Below are 7269 nucleotides of genomic sequence, written 5' to 3' on the forward strand. Positions count from 1 at the left end.
GTGGGAAAATCCGGGGAGGGACCGCCGTATCTCGGCCGGGCTTAGGGTTAGAGAGACGAGGGTTGGCTCGTTGGATAGGGCCGCTCCGGTAGAGCAACCGACCCAAAGGGCGAGTCGATCCGAGCAAAGGCGCCCGTGCTGCGGCCGTGGGAAAATCCGGGGAGGGACCGCCGTATCTCGGCCGGGCTTAGGGTTAGAGAGACGAGGGTTGGCTCGTTGGATAGGGCCGCTCCGGTAGAGCAACCGACCCAAAGGGCGAGTCGATCCGAGCAAAGGCGCCCGTGCTGCGGCCGTGGGAAAATCCGGGGAGGGACCGCCGTATCTCGGCCGGGCTTAGGGTTAGAGAGACGAGGGTTGGCTCGTTGGATAGGGCCGCTCCGGTAGAGCAACCGACCCAAAGGGCGAGTCGATCCGAGCAAAGGCGCCCGTGCTGCGGCCGTGGGAAAATCCGGGGAGGGACCGCCGTATCTCGGCCGGGGAAAGGGTTAGAGAGACGAGGGTTGGCTCGTTGGATAGGGCCGCTCCGGTAGAGCAACCGACCCAAAGGGCGAGTCGATCCGAGCAAAGGCGCCCGTGCTGCGGCCGTGGGAAAATCCGGGGAGGGACCGCCGTATCTCGGCCGGGGAAAGGGCTAGAGGCTCGCGGGTAGGCTCGTTCGAAAGCTCCCCTCCGGCATAGCGACCGACCCGAAGGGCGAAGGCCCCGGACCCGAGGCGCCCGAGAAACGGCCGTGGGAAAATCCGGGCATAGACCGCCGTATCTCGGCCGGGGAAGGGGCTAGAGGCTCGCGGGTAGGCTCGTTCGAAAGGCCCCCTCCGGCGGAGCGACCGACCCAAAGGGCGAAGGCCCCGGACCCGAGGCGCCCGAGATACGGCCGCGGGAATTTCCGCGAGCTTCGACCGGACGTATCTCCGGCGGGCGGGGTCGCACGGACCCGAGGCCGGGCTCGTCGGAAAGCCCCGGGACGGACCTTTCGAACGAGACCGGCCGCGCGTCCGGGCGACCTCCGAGGCGGACGCTAGGGGCGCCGGAGCCCCGGACGAGCGAAAATTCCGCGACCACCCGCCCGTATCTCGGCCCGGGAAAGGGCCAGAGACTCGAGGGAGGGCTCGTTCGAAAGCTCCCCTCCGGCATAGCGACCGACCCGAAGGGCGAAGGCCCCGGACCCGAGGCGCCCGAGAAACGGCCGTGGGAAAATCCCGCGGGGGTAGGCCGTATCTCGGCCCCGGAAAGGGCTAGCGACGCGCGGGTGGGCTCGTTCGAAAGGCCCCCCGCGGAGGAGCCACCCACCCGAAGGGCGAAGGCCCCGGACCCGGGGCGCCGGAGCAGCGCGGTAACGAAATTCGAATTTTCGACCGGAAGTATCTCGGGCCCCCGGGGTCGCACGGACCCGCGGCCGGTCTCGTCGGAAAGCCCCGGGCGAGACCTTTCCGACGAGCCCGGCCCCGAGTCCGTAGGACCTTCCCCGGCCGAGATACGGCGCCCGGCAGTTCATTGGCCGATATCTCGGAAACGGGGCGTCGTAGACGCTCCGTGGTATTGGTGACCTTGACGATGCCGGGTCAGACGAGTCGGCCGCGGGCACGGGCCCGGGGGCGCCGGCCGCCAGAGTCGGGTGGCTCGCGCACTTCCAGGCGGGCCGCTCGCGCACCTCCAGGCACCCCGACCCACTCGCCGAGGCCGACCGAGGTGCGCCGTCCCGGCCGCGGACCGGTCGGGGTCCCCTCTCGAAAGGGCAGTAGTGTGAACAGGTGCCATCGGGTATATAGGGGAAGGGGTCCTCTCGAACCAGGCCTTCGAACCCGCGCGAGCCTAGCCCGGCAAGGCTCACCCTCCCCGGCCACGGGTTCGGCCTCCGTCCCCCTGGAGGTCCGGCACCTCCAGGGTCCCCGACCCTGCCTCCCCTGCCCGAGGGGAGGCCTCCGAGGCGGGCCTGACAGGGCGGCCCTCCCTCCTGGAAGTCCGGTTCCTCCAGGGTCCCCGACCCTGCCTCCCCTGCCCGAGGGGAGGCCTCCGAGGCGGGCCTGACAGGGCGGCCCTCCCTCCTGGAAGTATGGTTCCTCCAGGGCACGCGTCCCTACCTCCGTAGCCCAGATGGGTGACTCCGAGGCGGGCCTGACAGGGCGGCCCTCCCTCCTGGAAGTCCGGTTCCTCCAGGGCACACGTCCCTGCCTCCTTAGCCCAGAGAGGTGACTCCGAGGCGGGCCTGACAGGGCGGCCCTCCCTCCTGGAAGTCCGGTTCCTCCAGGGCACACGTCCCTACCTCCGTAGCCCAGATGGGTGACTCGAAAGCGGGCCTGACAGGGCGGCCCTCCCTCCTGGAAGTCTGGTTCCTCCAGGGCACACGTCCCTGCCTCCTTAGCCCAGAGAGGTGACTCCGAGGCGGGCCTGACAGGGCGGCCCTCCCTCCTGGAAGTCCGGTTCCTCCAGGGCACACGTCTCTGCCTCCTTAGCCCAGAGAGGTGACTCCGAGGCGGGCCTGACAGGGCGGCCCTCCCTCCTGGAAGTCCGGTTCCTCCAGGGCACACGTCCCTGCCTCCTTAGCCCAGAGAGGTGACTCCGAGGCGGGCCTGACAGGGCGGCCCTCCCTCCTGGAAGTCCGGTTCCTCCAGGGCACACGTCTCTGCCTCCTTAGCCCAGAGAGGTGACTCCGAGGCGGGCCTGACAGGGCGGCCCTCCCTCCTGGAAGTCCGGTTCCTCCAGGGCACACGTCCCTACCTCCGTAGCCCAGACGGGTGACTCGAAAGCGGGCCTGACAGGGCGGCCCTCCCTCCTGGAAGTCTGGTTCCTCCAGGGCACACGTCCCTGCCTCCTTAGCCCAGAGAGGTGACTCCGAGGCGGGCCTGACAGGGCGGCCCTCCCTCCTGGAAGTCCGTTTCCTCCAGGGCACACGTCCCTACCTCCGTAGCCCAGATGGGTGACTCGAAAGCGGGCCTGACAGGGCGGCCCTCCCTCCTGGAAGTCTGGTTCCTCCAGGGCACACGTCCCTACCTCCGTAGCCCAGATGGGTGACTCGAAAGCGGGCCTGACAGGGCGGCCCTCCCTCCTGGAAGTCTGGTTCCTCCAGGGCACGCGTCCCTGCCTCCGTAGCCCAGATGGGTGACTCCGAGGCGGGCCTGACAGGGCGGCCCTCCCTCCTGGAAGTCTGGTTCCTCCAGGGCACACGTCCCTACCTCCTTAGCCCAGATGGGTGACTCGAAAGCGGGCCTGACAGGGCGGCCCTCCCTCCTGGAAGTCTGGTTCCTCCAGGGCACACGTCCCTACCTCCTTAGCCCAGATGGGTGACTCCGAGGCGGGCCTGACAGGGCGGCCCTCCCTCCTGGAAGTCTGGTTCCTCCAGGGCACGCGTCCCTACCTCCTTAGCCCAGAGAGGTGACTCCGAGGCGGGCCTGACAGGGCGGCCCTCCCTCCTGGAAGTCTGGTTCCTCCAGGGCACACGTCCCTACCTCCTTAGCCCAGATGGGTGACTCGAAAGCGGGCCTGACAGGGCGGCCCTCCCTCCTGGAAGTCTGGTTCCTCCAGGGCACACGTCCCTACCTCCTTAGCCCAGATGGGTGACTCGAAATCGGGCCTGACAGGGCGGCCCTCCCTCCTGGAAGTCTGGTTCCTCCAGGGCACACGTCCCTACCTCCTTAGCCCAGATGGGTGACTCGAAATCGGGCCTGACAGGGCGGCCCTCCCTCCTGGAAGTCTGGTTCCTCCAGGGCACACGTCCCTACCTCCTTAGCCCAGATGGGTGACTCGAAAGCGGGCCTGACAGGGCGGCCCTCCCTCCTGGAAGTCTGGTTCCTCCAGGGCACACGTCCCTACCTCCTTAGCCCAGATGGGTGACTCCGAGGCGGGCCTGACAGGGCGGCCCTCCCTCCTGGAAGTCTGGTTCCTCCAGGGCACACGTCCCTACCTCCTTAGCCCAGAGAGGTGACTCCGAGGCGGGCCTGACAGGGCGGCCCTCCCTCCTGGAAGTCCGGTTCCTCCAGGGCACACGTCCCTACCTCCTTAGCCCAGATGGGTGACTCGAAATCGGGCCTGACAGGGCGGCCCTCCCTCCTGGAAGTCCGGTTCCTCCAGGGCACACGTCCCTACCTCCTTAGCCCAGATGGGTGACTCGAAATCGGGCCTGACAGGGCGGCCCTCCCTCCTGGAAGTCTGGTTCCTCCAGGGCACACGTCCCTACCTCCTTAGCCCAGATGGGTGACTCGAAAGCGGGCCTGACAGGGCGGCCCTCCCTCCTGGAAGTCTGGTTCCTCCAGGGCACACGTCCCTACCTCCTTAGCCCAGATGGGTGACTCGAAAGCGGGCCTGACAGGGCGGCCCTCCCTCCTGGAAGTCTGGTTCCTCCAGGGCACACGTCCCTACCTCCTTAGCCCAGATGGGTGACTCGAAATCGGGCCTGACAGGGCGGCCCTCCCTCCTGGAAGTCTGGTTCCTCCAGGGCACACGTCCCTACCTCCTTAGCCCAGATGGGTGACTCGAAAGCGGGCCTGACAGGGCGGCCCTCCCTCCTGGAAGTCTGGTTCCTCCAGGGCACACGTCCCTACCTCCTTAGCCCAGATGGGTGACTCGAAAGCGGGCCTGACAGGGCGGCCCTCCCTCCTGGAAGTCAGGTTCCTCCAGGGCACACGTCCCTACCTCCGTAGCCCAGAGTGGTGACTCGAAAGCGGACGCGGGAGGGTGTACGTGGCGCACCCCCAGGCCGAAGAGAGGTCTCGTGAGCGGACGCGAGGGTGTACGACAGAAGGCCTGGAAGTCTCTGACTTCCAGGGTCACCGACCCTACCTCATGAGCCCGAAGAGGTGACTCGAATGCGGACGCGGGGGTGTACGTGGCGCACCCCCAGGCCGAAGAGAGGTCTCGTGAGCGGACACGAGAAGTACGACAGAGGGCCTGGAAGCAAAAGCGGGTGACTCGTGCACTTCCAGAAAAGGCAAAAGCGGGTGACTCGTGCACTTCCATAAAGCCGAAAAGAGGTCTCGTGAGCGGACACGAGAAGTACGACAGAGGGCCTGGAGGTAAAAGCGGGTGACTCGTGCACTTCCAGGGTCTCCGACCTTACGGCGCCTTCCGACGCGGGCGCCTCCTCCCGGACGAGCCACGGGAAGGGCCCCTTCTCTCAAGGGGCGGTCGTTTGAACAGGTGCCATCGGGTATATAGGGATGGGTGCCTCGAAGTGGACCTCCAGCGTCCTCCCTCCCTGCGACAGATCCCAAGAAAGGTCTGTGCGCGTCGGTGTGCGATGAACGAAAAACCGTTAAAAGAACTGGAACGGTTGGAACGGACGAAGGGCGTCTGATGTGAGGCAGCGCCCCGGGCGAGTGTCGGCCGAAGGCTCACAATTAAAGAGCTCATACCCGAAAGATGGGAAAAAACGATCCGCCCTGGATCATCAAGGCTAATGCCTAAAAACTAAAGCTACCTTGGGTGATGGAACTCGGCTACGGCCGCAAAACGATCCGCCCTGGATCATCAAGGCTAATGCCTAAAAACTAAAGCTACCTTGGGTGATGGAACTCGGCTACGGCCGCAAAACGATCCGCCCTGGATCAAGGCTACGGCCTAAAAACGGCAAAAAAAGATCCAAAAGTCCCTGGATCAAGGCGCTTCGGCTTAAAACCTGTGAAAAGATCCGCCCTGGATCAAGGCTACGGCCTTAAAACTGCTCAAAAGATCCGCCCTGGATCAAGGCTACGGCCTTAAAACTGCTAAAAAGATCCTAAAGTCTCTGGATCTAGGCTACGGCCTCAAAGACACACGTGTTGTGAGAAAAGATCCGCCCTGGATCTCCAGGCTACGGCCTCAAAGGTTCGACCCGACCATATATGCTCAGACACGGGCGAACACAAAAGCGTAACAACCCCTGTTGGAACCGTCGAAGGATCTCGGCGTCGGCCGTAAAACGGAAACCCCCCGGTCGTCGGTACGCGTGTGGCGGTCGAGGGCCCCCGGCCGCCGGTCGGGCGGGCGCGTGGATAGGTCTCCCGAGCGGTCAAGGAGTCCCGGAAGCCGGTCGGGCGAGCGGCCGGCCCCGGGGCACCCTACCCTCTCGGGCGCACCGACCCCACGCGTTTCGTCTCGGTCGGCGTCCGGGGTTCCGAGACACCCTTATGTATCTGTGTGACAGACGGAGTGGCACACCGTCTGCGGCGGGACAGGGCCGCCGACCGCGATGGAAGTCGAGTGTGGCGGCTTCCAGGGTCCAAGACCCTATAGACGGACGGAGTGGCGACCCGTCTGCGGCGGGCCAGGGCCGCCGACCGCGATGGAAGTCGAGTGGGGCGGCTTCCAGGGTCCAAGACCCTACAGACAGACGGAGTGGCGACCCGTCTGCGGCGGGCCAGGGCCGCCGACCGCGATGGAAGTCGAGTGGGGCGGCTTCCAGGGTCCAAGACCCTACAGACAGACGGAGTGGTGACCCGTCTGCGGCGGGACAGGGCCGCCGACCGTTACGGAAGTCGAGGGGGACGGCTTCCAGGGTCCAAGACCCTATCTGTGTGACAGACGAAGGTGCATCGTCTGGGGCGGGACAGGGCCGCCGACCGCTATGGAAGTCGAGTTGGGTTGCTCGTGAACTTCCAGGGTCCAAGACCCTCTCTTCGTGACCGACGAAGGTGCTCTGTCTGGGGCGGTACGGGGCCGCCGACCGCTATGGAAGTCGAGTTGGGTTGCTCGTGTACTTCCAGGGTCCAAGACCCTCTCTTCGTGACCGACGAAGGTGCTCTGTCTGGGGCGGTACGGGGCCGCCGACCGCTATGGAAGTCGAGTTGGGTGGCTCGTGCACTTCCAGGGTCCAAGACCCAACGCGTTTGACCGACGAAGGTGCCCCGTCCCCGGGCACGGACGGGGACGGGCCCGGCCTCCGGGCCGCCGTGGAAGTCGAGTCGGGTGGCTCTCGCACTTCCAGGGTCCTCGACCCTATCTGTCTGACCGACGAAGGCGCTTCGTCTCGGGCGGGCCAGGGCCGCCAGCCGCTATGGAAGCCGAGTCGGGTGGCTCGTGCGCTTCCAGGGTCCACGACCCTGCCTTCGTGACCGACGAAGGCGCTCTGTCTGGGGCGGTACAGAGCCGGGCCCCGTCCAGCAGGGGACGGTGGCCCGAACAGGTGCCATCGGGTATATAGGGAAGAGCACCTCGCTGATTCTCCAAGGTGATAGGCTACCGGATCCCATGACCTCTCGAGCCCAGCGAGAGGCCTCTCGAGCGGACACAAATGCCTCGAAAAAGTCCCTCTGCACTGAGGTAGTGACGATTCTTATTACGAATGGCAAATCATCC

The sequence above is a fragment of the Paramisgurnus dabryanus genome, unplaced genomic scaffold (assembly GCF_030506205.2).
Source record: "Paramisgurnus dabryanus unplaced genomic scaffold, PD_genome_1.1 h2tg000309l_1_35912__unordered_in_group10, whole genome shotgun sequence".
Taxonomy (NCBI): domain Eukaryota; kingdom Metazoa; phylum Chordata; class Actinopteri; order Cypriniformes; family Cobitidae; genus Paramisgurnus; species Paramisgurnus dabryanus.